The sequence below is a fragment of the Heterocephalus glaber genome, unplaced genomic scaffold (assembly GCF_053883595.1).
Source record: "Heterocephalus glaber isolate CG9 unplaced genomic scaffold, H.glaber_assembly_v1.0 deba00001788, whole genome shotgun sequence".
Lineage (NCBI taxonomy): Eukaryota > Metazoa > Chordata > Mammalia > Rodentia > Bathyergidae > Heterocephalus > Heterocephalus glaber.
The window spans coordinates 1,299,139-1,313,828 of record NW_028258471.1 but is presented as its reverse complement, the minus strand read 5'-3'; the positions used below and the strand labels follow the sequence as shown (position 1 = coordinate 1,313,828).

Below are 14,690 nucleotides of genomic sequence, written 5' to 3'. Positions count from 1 at the left end.
ATGAAAAATCTGAAATCTTCTAAAACTTTGTTATAATGGCTGAAATTTTAAAATTAATAGAAAAATTGTAATGAAACAAATGTTCTGTGCCAAAATAATGCTAATTTATATTAATATAAATGCTAATTTATATTTAGCCTTTTTAATACAAAAATTTCAGAGTAGCCACTATCCACTAACCTTTATGGAATGATGACCTGTGTCACAATCCTCACCTCTCTCATATGTGCAAAGCTGGGATGTTTTGAGAAAAGTTTATCAAGGGTCATTTTTAAAGGATTGAAACTATCAATGGTAACCTTTTAATGGACTATCTACTTTTGGCGAAATGTTGCCATCAATGTTGTCCCCTTCTGAAGTGCACTTATTACATCTGCCATTACAGTGTCAAATTAAAATGCATTTAAGACATGTAAAGAAGACAATTTCTTAAATACAGAAAAAGAGCATGGAAGACAGTGTTCATTCTTGTAACATAGTATAAATAAATACCAGAACAAAGAAGACTCAACTCATCGGCTCTCTGGACAAATTACAGAGACTCTGAGATATGTTTAGCTATTCAAAACTTAAGAGAACTTGTCACTGCACAAGAAAAATAAAATCCAATCAAAAATATGGTTTTCTACAATACTTTTCTAATTATCACCTCAGCTTTCTGTGGTTCTGCAAATATAAATAAATAGAAAGCTAAGTCCTTCATTTCTGCCCAACTTCAAATATAGCTTCAAACACTCCTAAATGAGAACATAGTTTTCTGGAGTTCTGAGATGTCAGCTGTGGTGAAGAAGGGCGATGCAAGAACTTCAAGAGCAACTGTAGGGGATGGAAGTGGGTTTGGAGAGTTATCTGGGGTGTGCTGGAGAGTTCTCCTCTGTGCTAAGGTGTCTGTCCTCACCTGATGTATTCACCACTGCTAGCAAAGGACCATTTTGGAGAATCAAAGCTGCTAATGTTGGGTTAATTGTTAAGCACTGAGCCAACCCCTACCAGTGTGGCTGTTACTACTTTGTAGCAAGTGAATGCTGAAATGAGCTATTGTTGAATCACTAAATGTAAGAATGGAAGGGACATTGAGAGAGGACATTGGCAACTGAGCACAGTGGTGAAAGCCTATAATCCCAGCTACTTGGGGATCTGTGCAGGAGGATTGCTAGTTCAAACCCAACTTGGGCAGTTTAGCAAGACCTTCTCTCAAAGTAAAATAAGTAATTAAATAAAAGGGGCTGGAGTATAGCTCAATGGTAGAGCAAGTGGGAGTCCCTGGATTTGATCCCCAGTATAAACAAAAAACAGGAAGTCTTTCTAGGGTTACCCTGGGAATAGAGTAACTTAATTCTCAATCCACAGCTGCTTAAATGTAAATATCAGAAACCGGTTTAGCCAAAAGATTATAGATTATAATATATTTTGTTTATTTGCTTTTTTGGGAACTGTACGAAATGAAATTTATTGGGGGCCATGCTGATAGGGACATGGTCCTGGGTGGCAGAAAGACCAGTTCAGTCCCCACAACTTGGTTCAGACATTCTAAGGGTTTTGTTTATTTATAGTTTGCTGGTAAAGAAAGCAGGAAAAACCAACCAGGTTTACTCTGGGACAATAATGGCAGTTACGCCTCAAAATGGCCTCAGTCACATCAAGTGGAATCCATGCTTCTATCCCTTGGAAACGGCTCTTGCAGTCTCACATATCCTCTTCTGAGATGTGCCCTGAGCTCTTGAGGATTTAGGATTATCTGAGCAGTATCTCATTCTGCAAGGCCATTATCTAAACATTTCATTTTACACGTCATAAATTTGAGTCTGGCTCCCTTGAGTCCCAAATTCATCTCGATCACTTTGGTGTCATCTGCATCACAGAGACCGGTGTTGTCCAATTCTGTGAGCCATGCATATACTTTAAATTTTTCTAGTAGCCACATTTGGAAAACCAAAAAGAAATAGGTTAACTTAATTTTAGTAATAGTGCATTAGTTATTTTTTGCCGTGTAACAAATTATCCCCAAACCTAGCTTATCAGACATTTATAATTTCACAGGTTCCTGAGTGTGTGTATGAATGAGTAGCTTAACTGGACAGTTCTGGCTCTATTCTCTCTTGAGTCTTCAGTCAAGCTGTGAGCCAGGTCACTGACTGGGGGTAGGATGGTCTACTTCCAAAAAGCCTTGCTCTTGTGAACCTTTGCACTATGGCTCACAGTTGGTATTGACTGTTGGCCCAGATGCCTCAGTTCTGTTCCATGTGGCCTCTCAGTCTCTATGTTCACCTGTTTTGCATTACTGCAACAAAATACCAGACCCTAAATAATATAGAAGGAAAGGAGTTTATTTGTCTTACAGTTCTGAGGGCTGGAAAATCTAAGCAGCATTTGCATGGCACCAATATTTGACAAGGGCCTGCTGGCTCTCCTACAACATGGGATGGTATGAGAGGAGTGAAGAGAAGAATCACAGAGCAAGAGAGGAAGCCTGTGAGTTGAGCTGAGACAGGTAATCTCACTGACCAACAACCTGCTCTCTTGGTAACCAACCCAGTTCCTTGAGAACTAACCCACACCCTTTGACAGGCATTAATACTTCTGAGGGTGTGTTCCATGACCTACGTATTTCTCTTAAGGTCTACAAATTCAGTACCATGTATTGGGGTTAAGCATATGAATCTTTGAGGGACAAGACATTTCCAGACTATAATAGTCTCTCCTTTCCAGCTGATGTCTTCAACATAGCAAGCTGTTCTTTTGTCATGTCAAAGCTCCAAGACAAAAAGAGGGACGGCGAGTAAGTAAGCTAATAAGTGAAAGAGGGAGCACCTAAGATAGAAGCTGCATCTTTATGTCACCTAACCTTGGAAGCTGTAGCTCAGCACTTCTGCCATATTATATTTATTAGAATTGAACCATTAAGTCCAGCCTGTATTCTAGAGGAGGGAATTACATATGCTCATGAATGCCAGGAAGTCGAGATTGGTGGGGGCCACCTTAGAGGCTATTTATCACAAATATATCTTATTTAACCTAATATATCCAAAGGATTACTTAATATATAAACAGCATAAAAATTATTACATACTTTACATTTTTCATATTGTCTTTGCTATGTACTAAATGTTTTCCCCACCTCTAAATTCATATGTTGAAGTCCTAATCCCCAGTGTGATGGTATTTGGAGGTGGAGCTTTTGGAGGCATTTGGGTTTACATGAGTCACAAGGGAGGAGCCTCGATCTTGGGATTAATGATCTTATGAAAAGAGGAAGAGACACTTGTCATGTACCCCTCACTGCTTACAAACACCAGGGACAGGCGTTGTGGGGACATAATCAAGAAAGGGGCTCTCACCAAGACCATGCTGGCACTCTGATTTTGGACTTCTGACTCTACAACTATAAGAAATAAATGTTTATTGCTTAAGTCACCCAGTCTATGGTACTTGTTATAGCAGCCCAGATGATCACAAGCTTCAGATTCCAGTATGTGTTTTATACTTGTAACACATGTGGACTTGGACTAGCCACATTCTGAGCATCAATACCACATCTGGCTAGTGGCTACTACAGCACAGCACACATCTAGACATCTCACAGCCACCTGAAGACCCAAAAACCCCAACTAAAGGGGTCTTCTTCACTAGGACCCTAAATGATTAAATGATTTATCAGATACACCATGTGCTAACCACATACCAGGCACGGTGTTCAAGATGGGGAACTCAAAATCTGTAGATCTCAGTGCCTGCACTAACTGAACTTAATCTTCAGATTAACAGAACAGAATCTTCAGATTTTAGCCATGCGGGACTCACTTTGGGGAGCTCTAACCTGGGGTGGTTCCTGGGATAAAGCAAACTCCAGTCTCTCCACCGTCCTTGGGAAAATGGGTGACCCAGAGGCTACCTGGCCCAGCCAGAGCCTTTGACTATGACCATACACATCATTCACTCCCAGACCTGGCTCGAGCCATGTGCTTCAGCCCTGAACTGGAGCCCATATGTTGTCCTGAAAGCTGATTTGTCTTGGACATGGAACAAGTTAAATATTTGTTTAACTCAGTACATTGTACTAAAGTACAATTCTCCACAAGAAGGCCCTATAGGAGAAGGAAGCTAAAGAGAATGCCTTTACTATTTCAGGTTTTTGGGGGTGCTGTGGAGGCGGTGTGAAAGTTTCAGTTACATGTCATGGTTGCACCAAGCTTCAAACGTGTGTGACTAAATTTATGTGGGAAAAAAGTTCTTAATTATCTTTTCAGTTATGCATAGATTTAGTACCAGGGAGAATCGTTCTCAATGTATTTTCTATCTTAATTGATAATGCAAATGCCTTGCTTTTACAGAAAGTAAATGTGCATTTGATTTGCATCTTTTCTCACAACGTATATCCTGAATTGCATTTGTGTTAAGTTATAACCATTATGAAAGTGTAACACTGTAGCAGCACATCCAGGGACTAACAGGAAATTCCCCACAAACAAACAAACAAACAAATAAACCAACCCTCACCACATTCAAATGCCAGGTGTATCACCTGGCAGTCCAGTTAAAGAACTCCCAAATTTTACTTAGGGATTAAAGTAGAACAAAGAAACTTTCTGAGTGATATCTCCACCAATCAAGTAGCAGTTGTATATTTTAAAGTTAGAGGAAAATCCACACCTTTCTCAATGGGAAGAAGTTAGTTTCATTCATGTGGTATCTGAAAAAAAAAAAGTCTTGAAAGTCTTCCTTATTAACATTTGTCCTTACAAAAACATTGTTCAGAAAGAAGTAAAACCACTGTGAAGACAGTTTCAAGTAAAGGACTGCAAAGAAAACAATATATCTTTCTGACATGTAAAACCTGTTTCCAAATTTTTCCAAATTTTTTTTATTCTATCATACAAATGTGCACTGTTTCAACAATGTCATAATAGTTGCATCTTTAAAATGCAGTGTCTTTGCCCCACAATGTGGACACAATAAAAAAATGCACAATGACACAATTCTCATTAGTATATCTGATAATGCCATGATTTCAGCTGAACTGTTATGGGCTGGGGCTCAACCGTACAAGCTGGAAAACCATTCAGAGAGCCTGGAACCTAAAAAAGTCCCCAAAACTGCTTGGCTGGGATTCAAAGGATGGAATGAAAGCTTCTGTTCTGTGTAAATCTGTCCAGATTTAGGGTTTTACAGCATGAAGCCACAGTGCCAAGAACTAATTTTGCCTAGAGGCTCCTTTGAGAAGTGGAAAGTCTCATTCCCTGAAGTCAGGATCCATGAGAGAAAGAAATGAATATTAAACATTCCATTGCAAATACAATTTATGCATGTCATCTTTTCACAGGTAGAGTAGCTTCATTCTAAAAGTAAAGGGTTCCTGTTTTGGAAGTTCTAAATAAAAATAAAAATAGCATTTTAGTGATTGTGATACAAAACTCTACTTTGACAGTTTTAGAATGCAAATTTAAATCTACAATATATACTCCACAAATAAATAGCAACTTTCTATGCTTACACTGCGCTTATTTTGTATACCTGCTTAGGGACACCCGTGAAATATGTGTCATAGCTTTTACTGCCATTTAGTGTAGCGTTTTGAAATTTTCGCTGCTGTAGCGATGCCAGCAGCTGTGAAGGATGGGGCCAGGGAAGGGATGTGGGGTCTTTGGAGAAAGGGAGACTCCAGGTAAGGGGCATCTTTTAACTTTTTCCATCTGAAGTTTGAATAGCTTTTCAAAAGTAAAAGCTGAGCCCTTATCAGGTAAACAATGTATCTTTCGATTTGTTCTAAAACTGAACTCGCTCCATTTAGTCCCTTCAGGCGACTGCCAACGATGCCCCTGGCCAGCCGTTCCTAGCAGAGTTTGCGTTACCAGCGTATCTGGCTTGGGTCGGTGGGGAGGAGGCCTCCCACGTCTAGGACGGTCTTGTTTGCAGCTTTCTCCCGCACAACCCTGAGGCCACACCAGGTGCAGGAACCCGGAGACACACGTCTTGGGCTGGGGGTGCTGGCCTGTTTGTGGGCGGCAGCGCCAGGGGCGGCCAGAGCGGGCCCGCCGCATACACTCGCGGGAGGGGCCGTCTCGGAGTTGCGCCCTTGTCTTTGCGACTCGAGGGGGCACGAAGGCCTCCAGAGCGGGATCAGAACCACGCCGGGCCTTCCGCTCAGCCCCCCCCGGGGAAGGCGGCCCAGCTGTCCTGGAGACGGGGCTGGAACGCTTTGGGGACCTGGCGCACCCCGGAGCTCCGGTCTGGAGCCCCTCACGCTCGGATCTTCCCAGCACGTCTAACGGAGTGCTTCTTAAAAAGCCCTACACTGCTCAGCAACAGTCGTAATTATTCCGAGTGTTCCTCGGTTCTCAAGAGCCGAGTCCAAGCAGACCACGCCTCGGAGACCCAGCCGCTTCCACGGCCGACCGGAGAGGTTTGGTGGCTGCTGTAGCACCGACTCGTGGAGCAAAATCCGTGTTTTTTATTTTAAACCTCAAGATGAATTTATTGTGAAACTCTCGAAGCATGTGTTTCCGGGTCCCTGACTGGCACTACCTTTTCCAAAACCCCAGGAGAGGCGCTAGCGATTTCGGATTCCTGACTGTGTGATCAGCATTTGAAAACCTCGCCCAGGCCTGCACTCTCTCGGAGCAGCCCCGGAGGCCCGTCCTCTGCCCGCCGAGCTGCAGTCCTCTTGCGGGGCCTCCCTGGTCCCCAGTGACTGTGGGGAGCACCCGGGAGGCCTACCTACTGGGCAAGGCACAGAACTTGCTTTTGCGGGGCACAGATATCAGACTGCTTCCTCCACGTCCACACCTCGTTTTTGGTTTTATCTCACCTATTCTGAGCCCGTCATGGGAACAGGCCCACCCAGCCGCTCCAGCGAAAATGCTACAATCCTGCTGCAGCACGGAGTCAACGGAAGCTCTCACTTTCTTAAGCATATCTCCCAACCTTGGTCTGATAATTTCATCTCTTGGCAAAGGCCTTGAAAATGAATGCTATATTTGCATCTCTTGGCCAAGGGTCTGGAGTTGAATGTTAAATTTCATAGCTTTTATATGTTGTTGAAACCAGTGCGCTGTGATGAAATATAAGCAGCATTAAATCTCAGAAACAAAACAAAGCCAAAACCCCAAACCAAAGCCTTCTCTTTAGGGCAGCCTGATTAACACAGCTGGACGATAGGGAATCCAGGGAACTGAGAGCGAAGGTCTCCCTCGCTGTCATCAGAATATTCTCTTCCCCACCCCATGCCTTTTAGAACAAATAAATAAAGTCTTGATTTCCTCCAAACCTCAGGCAGAACCCGAGAAGTGTGATGCAATCCACAGATTCGGAGAGCACCGCCCATTTCTCTACCAGGAAACAGTTCCTGACTTGAAAATCCACACTTTCTAATTTCCTGAAATTTATACCCCCAGGAGGGAGATGGAAGAGATCATTGTTATTATGGGAGAGAAATAATATTTTTCTCTCATCTAGAATCTTCCCAACTATTCTCTAATAAAGAAATCAGTTGTAGTCTGCAATTAAAAAAGAAACAAAAACATTTTAAAATCACCTAAAATTATACACATTATTTTGAATTCTAATCCTAGTAAGTCGAGGGTATTTGAATAGTCTCTGGCTATTGGAATAATATGAAAAGAAATATCAGCAAATAATTCTTTTTAGCTATTTCTGGCAATATTGTGTTCACTGATTTCCCCCCAAAATCACAAGGGTGGAAACCAAGGAGAGAGAAATGTGTCCTTTTGCCAGGGTCCAAGATTTCAATCTCAAATCCTTGTCTCTACCATAGACAAGTCTAGTAGACCCAAGGTGGTTTTGCTTGATTTGCTAACCCGGGTTTCTGCTCAGTATCAACTCAGAACCCCGAGCTGAGTTTAGGCGACTCCCAAACCTGGCGAGCGCTTTAAGTAAGGCCACAGCGCTGCAGTCGGCAGGACCTGGCTAGCCAGCCAGCGGGGGCCTAGAGTCCTCTCTGACATTGCTCTGCCCCGACTGGACCCGTGGGGAGAACTCTCCACCACGAGCTTCATCTAAGGTTGGAAACTCGGTCTCCCCGGCCCCAGGCCAGCAGGCCCGGCCCGCGCCCTCGGCTGCATGGGGAGGGCCTGGCGTCTGCACTGCAGCTGCAGGGTCGGGAACTCCTCTCGGACTTGGCTCCTTTCAGAAAACTCATTTCTTGTCGGATGTGGTTTCCCTTTAATTAATCACTCATGCCCACGTGTCCGCCGCGCTGCTTCCCCACTCATCCTCCAGTTCCACATATGATCTGTATTTGGAAGCCGGAGTGCTGGCTGAGCAGCAGGGGATGGCGCGGGTGCGGACTCCACCGGCAGCGCGGGACTGCAGAATGGCACCGGGAGACACAGGCGGCGATGCCTCTGGGAGACCCACTGCCTCCTTCCAGACGCTCTGGCCGGGCGGCCGCGCTGGCCACGAGGTCCCGCAGTCCCAGGCCGCGGCCTGGGTGGTCCAGGTGTTCGGGGTGGTCCTGAAGACCTGTTTCCTCCCTTCTCCGCCCCGCCCACCTCAGGAGCTGGCATCTCGCTGGCAGGAGACACCTTTGGCCCCTCTTTCTCTCCGCTGTCCCCCTCAAGTCTCTCCAGGCCTGGCTTGGCCTCGCCCCACACTCTGGCTTCCTGGACCAGGCAGGGCCAAGGAGCCGAGCTCTCGGACAGTGCGGCCGAGCTGGAGTCCTGTGCAGCCTCCTCTCCAGAGCGCCCCGGGCCCCCTAGCCCAACAGTGAGCCAGGCTCGGGATTTCAGGCTTCGTAGCAAGACCAGAACCAGTGGGGGACATTAAGCTCCGTTCCCTAGTTGGGCTCAACGCGCCAGTCCCTTCGGGGCCGCGAAGGGAAGCTTCCTACACGGGCCTCCACTTCACGGGCGCCTGGGCCCGCCCTGGGACTCGGGTGTCTCTAGATGTGGCGCAGGCCGTCCCAGGCCCCGAGCGAGGTGGGACCCGATATTCCCGAAGCGACCGCACGCGGCTGGGTGTGTGGAATTGTGTAGTGTAAGGACCGGATCTCTGCGGGACCCCAGGCTTTCCATGGCTTGGCTCGTGGGGGGCCAGGGTTCTGGCTACGTCAGCGCTTGGCCTGGGCGCGGCCCCGGCTGCAGCCGCCTTCCCGGGCCGCGGGCGGGGACGCAGCGCGCGCTTCTCTCCGGAGAGCGCGGGGCCGCCGTGGACCCCGCCGGCCCTTGTCCACTCGCGGCCCGGCTCGGCCGCGTTCCCAGCAGCCAGGAGCGCTTCCTCCCTCTGTCACCGATCCAGGCCGCTGGTCCAGCTGTCAAAATAGGGGGTGTCTTTTTCATTCTGGCTCACAAAGTCCCAAAGGGGGACAGGGGGCCTTAATGCTTGTGTTTGGACACAAGCAATTATCCCTAATTATTCTTTTTCTTTTGAGCCTGCCCGTCCCGCCGGCGAGCCCGCCGAGGAACAGGCCCCGTAATCCTCCCCGGTCGGCGGATCTCAGTGGGCTCTGTGAGGCCGGAGGCTCGGGCCCTTTCATGTCATTGCGGGTTTAGAGCTGATTCAAACTCATTGCGATGGGGGAATTAACCCCGAGGCCCGGGCTTTCAAGGGCCTCTGATAAGAGATTATACGTGTTGATGGCAAGCTTTTCTTGGCAAAATGTTTTCAAAGGGCTTGGAGTTGTTAAATCAAAGCGCCATTGAATTGCTGGGGACCACCCCTCCCCCTCCCCCGCCCTTCCCCCATCTCCGTCTCTTTTCCCTTCATCCCCGGATCACCCAAGACTGCCCTCCGCTAGCCGCCCGGCCTCCCCGGAGCTGCAAATCACTTTCCTTCGCCAGATCTCCCCCTGTGCCCCAGCCCAGGACTGGTTTTGTAGGCTCTCCCGTTTCTGGGCACCTTGGTACCCCTTCCCCCGCCCTGTCTCTCTCTCTCTCTCTCTCTCTCTCTCTCTCTCTCTCTCTCTCTCTCTCTCACACACACACACACACACACACAAACACACACACACACACACCCCTCCTCTGGTAAGAAAACAGGTCCCAGGTGAAAGCCTTTATAGCCCCTCACACTCGTGTTTGGTAGAAAATGGAGGTGATGGGTTGGGATAACTAGGAGAAAGGAAGAATGATTTTCTTACCTCCTCCATCCCGCAAAGGTCAGGGGAGTCAGAGTGGGAGCCCTAGGGTTAAACAGTGTTGTGGGCAGAGTTCAGATGTCCTAGGAATCTCAGGGCTTTGCGCTGGGGGTGATTAGGGGCTCTCCAATGACAGTAAGTGTTAGGAAGATTTGCTTGAATGTAGATTTTAGATTGTGGAAGTTTTTAATTTTTTGTTTTTGTTTTTTGATGCTGGGAATTAGGTCCAGTTTTATAAATTACAAAAGATTATTGGACAGTCTGCAGGGCCCTGCTTGAGTGGAGTGGGAAATGCAAAATCTGACAACAGGCTAAAAAAAAGTTCTACAGGGCCTAAAAAACGTCCTACAGGGATTAGATAGACCAAAGTATTAAAAATTGTGATTATGTGAAACTAATCATAGCATTGTTCCTGTCCTCTTCTGCTCTACTCCCCAACATATGTCCCATAGGATCATACCACACTGTATTGGTCAGCTTCCACAGCTAGACTTCTTGGCTATCCAGATCTTCATGCCCCCTCCCCCTTTGCCACTCCTCAGCTGCAAGACTGGAACCTAGCCCTGTCATCTAGCTGGTCTGGCATCCTGCCTGGTTTCCGCCATCTTCTTGGGGAGTTGGCACAGATGCGCAATGGTATCCTGTTCTTTGGCCAATGGCTGGGGCCTTGCTGGGAATGGACTGGTTATTGGGAGAGCTGACTGCCTAACTCTAACTGGGTCCATGGGCCACCGTCTTCTGCCTAGGTTCACTGCAATACTGTGTCGCTAAGGCCTCTAGGCTATAAGTGCCTTCCTTCCCAGTCTAGCCTTGCTAAAACCCAGATTGCAGGCTGGAGAATCTGCCCAAGTAACAACAAAACTCACTGCCAAGTTGATACTGGCATCCTAAAGGATATTCTGGTCCCTTGATGTTTTTTCTGCTTTTTTTTTTTTAGTAGTTAATGAGACATGATTGGCCTCATAGGATGCAAAATCAGTTATGACTTCCTGTTTTACATTGCTGTGATATCTTTGGCCCTGTATCTCCTAGTAGCTGGCTAACAAGTAACAACAGCTTCTTCTAATTCTCCCTCTTCTCCTCCTCCTTCTTCTTCTCCTTGTTTATATTATGTCTAAGGGACACATGGATTTTTTTTTGGTAATCTTAATCTATCTCATTGGTGGTATTTTATAAAACTTTTTGAGTTTCATAGGTAGGGGAAAAATAGATAAATAAGATCACATTCAATGGAAAGAAAAGCTTCTGCACAGCAAAGGAAACAAATAACAGTGGAGGGATGACAAATTGATTGTGAGAAAATATTTGCAACCATGCATCAGATAAGGGGCTAATATCAAAAATATACAAGGAATGCAAAGTGCTCAAAAATAAGAAAACAAATATTCCAATTAAAAATGGGCAAAGGACCCGAACAGACATTTTCCCAAAGAAGACATACAGATATTTGAGAGAAAAGAAAATTAAAGCAACAGAGCTACCTCATCACTATTAGATTGGCTATTATCAAAAAGATGAGAGGTACCAGTGTTGGGGAGTCCTCTGCCCTGGGGGCCTGTGAGGTTAACATAGAGGAAAAAATGCCTGGTTTACTTAAAGGCTAAGTGATTCAGAGGTTGTTACAGGGTCAAGGCAAGAGGCAGAAATTTAGAGCAGGCAGCAGCAGGGGAACTAGTGATGAGTGGTCAGATATTAGGTGTAGTTTGAGAGTCCAGCTAACAGAATCTTCCTGACAAAAAGCACGTGGAGTGTAGGAGAAAAAGAGTTCCAGACTATAAGGCTTAGAAAGATGATATTGCTGTTGATTAGGATGGGGAAACCAGTGAGTGAGCAAAGGTTGGGATATGTTCAGTTGAAGGTTTTTACAGGCTGTCCACATGGAAAGGACTATTAGGCAGCTGAGTACAGGAGTCTGGGCCAGAGGGAAGAAATGTGGCCTGGACGTAGAAATTTGGCAATTACTACATATTGAAGAGTGGAGCACTCTCCAAAATTGAGATGTCAGGAGGGGAGGATGAACCAGATGAGAAGACTAGGGCGATGAAGATGGAAATCAAGAGGGTTCCGTGTCCTAGAAGCCAAGTGAAGAAAGAGTATCAACGAGGAGGGAGTGGCAGCCTGTTTAAATGCTACTGAGAAAGCAAGAACAGGTCCATTGAAATGAGCAACTTGGAGGACTGGAAGAGAGGTTGCCAGTGGAGTGGTGCAGGCAAAAGCTTGATGGAAATTTCTGTTTCAAAGAGAACTGGGAGGAAAGGGAGTGGGTGAGTCTAGACAATTTTTTCCCCAAGGAATTTTGCTATAAAAATGTGCAGAGAAACTGGGTGGAGAGAAATGTGATCAATAAGTGAAGTAAGTCAGGCACAGAAAGACTGGTATCATTCCCACTGACATGGAAACTAGAAAGTTGATTTCATAGAAGTAGTGGGTAGAATATTGATTATCAGAAGCTAAGGGTGTGAAGATGGGGTGTAGAGAGGACAGTTAGTTGGGGTTGGGCACAGGGTGCAGCTGGATGAGGGATAACTTCCGATGCTCTATAGCACAGTGGGCTAACTACAGTTAACAACAACTAATTATTTCAAAATAGGTGGTAGAGGAGATTTGAATGTTCCCAAAGCAGAGAAATGATGTTTGAGGTAATGGATATGCCAATTACCCTGATCTGATCAGTACACATTGTATACACGGATTGAAGCATCACATTGTACTCCACAAACATGTACAATCACTAGATGTCAAACAAAAACTTTACAAATAAAATTATTTTTGGAATGGGGATCAAACTCAGGACCTTGCACTTGCAAGACAGGCAATGGACCCATTGAGCTAAATCCCCAGCTCTAAAAATAAAATACTGTTAAAAAGAGAAAGTTTCTTTTAAGAAAGAAAAAAACGATGTTTATATGCCAATGGAAAGAACCCAGATTGGGAAGGTCAATGAGAGAGGGAGGGGGGAGGGGGAGGGAGTGAAGGGGAGGGAGAGAGAGAGAGAGAGAGAGAGAGACTGGAGAGATTTTTTTTTTTTAACCAGCCCTTAGATAAATAAGTGGAAGTACTAATTCTGAAATGGAGAGATTGACCTTGGAAAAGAACATGGGTAGTTCATCAATTTATAGTAACTCTGAATTGGACAATTTGTGGGCCTATGCATTAGGAAGAGAGCAGAAGGAGTAGTGGGTACCTGTGAAATTCTCTTCTGATTGTTTTAATTTTCTCAATAGGGTGGGAAGCAAGGCTTTCAGTAGTGAGGATGTGAAGAAAGTATTCAAAATGTGAGAATAAAGGAAAAGGTGCGATAGACATGCAGGAGAGTAAAACATGAATGGAGCCGGAAATACAGTATGTCTGCCACCTAGCACTAAGGGCTCAGTTGAGGCTTGTGATCCTGAATTTAATAAAATGGAGCAGTCAGACTGATTTGCATGTTTTCCTTCTGCAGGTTCTGAGTAGATGGAAAGTTGGATATAAATAGGATCGTGGATTGGCCAAGCCAGCATGAGAAAAGGAAAAAGGGGCCAGGGCTTTGAGGAGTTTTGGCTGGGAAAGGTGAGAAACAAGAACACCAGGGCTTGAGGGTGGTGAAGGGGATGTGGTTTGTGAATGAAATGGGGGTTCTACAGGCCATGGATGTGTTGAATTCAGTATACTAGGAAGAATGAGTTGGAAAGGCATGAAGAGGTGAATCAGACATGTGAATTGAGGTGGTGGAGGATTCAAGTTGGGGTGAATCACTGAAAGAGGGTGAACAACAGGATCACTGAGGAGAGCAGCTTGGGAACTGAGAGGCTAGATTATAGGGTGGGTTTCCTAATGCACACTTTAGGCCCTGAGATATAGGATGGAAAGAGAGATAGTGAAGCAGGAGCCAGAATAGCCAAAAATGAGTGTGAGAGGAGCCAAAAGTTAAATGACTTGGGGTTCCCCCTCTTTCTTTGGAACAGTTTGTGTGGTACTTGGATTGCTAGTTCCTTTAACGATGAGAAGATTCCAAATGAACAATTTCATTTTTAAAGGTTAATAAGCTATTTAAATTTTAAAAGCATTCATCTTTAGCTTAGATAATCTATATTTTCCTGGGATTAATGACCATTTTGTTGTAATTTTCAAATTTAGTGACATAAACTTGTTAAATGTTATAATTGCAAAAATATTTTCTTTCTTTAAGTCTCTTATTTTTATTCTCAAATTTTTATTTGTGCATTTCTCTTGAAATTGTCTATTGGCTTTTTTCAAAGAAACTATTTTTAGTTTTGATGATTCTCTTTAAATTTGACTTTCAATCTATTTCTTTTGTTGATCTCTGCATTGTGCTATTATTTCCATCTTTCCACCTTCTTTGTATTTATTCAGTGAGGGTATTATAATAATAGTAAATTATCTCAAACTTTGAGAATGTCTTTATTTCATCTAACTTTTGACCCAATAGTTTAGCTGGGTGTAGGATTTCAGTAGTCAATACATTGAAGATACTATTCCATTGTTTTCTTCTCTTATGTTATTGCAAAGTCTGTTAACAAAATTACCATTTTTTAAAATAAAGATTCTTGGGCCAGGGATTTAGCTCAGTGGCACTGTGCCTGTCTCACAAGCGCAAGGT

The 14,690-nt window shown here is 44.8% G+C and overlaps 1 protein-coding gene across 1 annotated transcript in view; it reads left to right on the top strand.

Moving 5' to 3' along the window:
• The window catches only part of Tmem174 (transmembrane protein 174), a 74,035-nt gene that overhangs the window by 45,292 nt on the left and 14,053 nt on the right, over positions 1 to 14,690 (top strand). The window contains exon 2 of the transcript XR_015448061.1: positions 13,533 to 13,639. The gene's annotated coding sequence lies outside the window, so the exon portion shown is untranslated. The remainder of the gene's footprint in view (positions 1 to 13,532; positions 13,640 to 14,690) is intronic.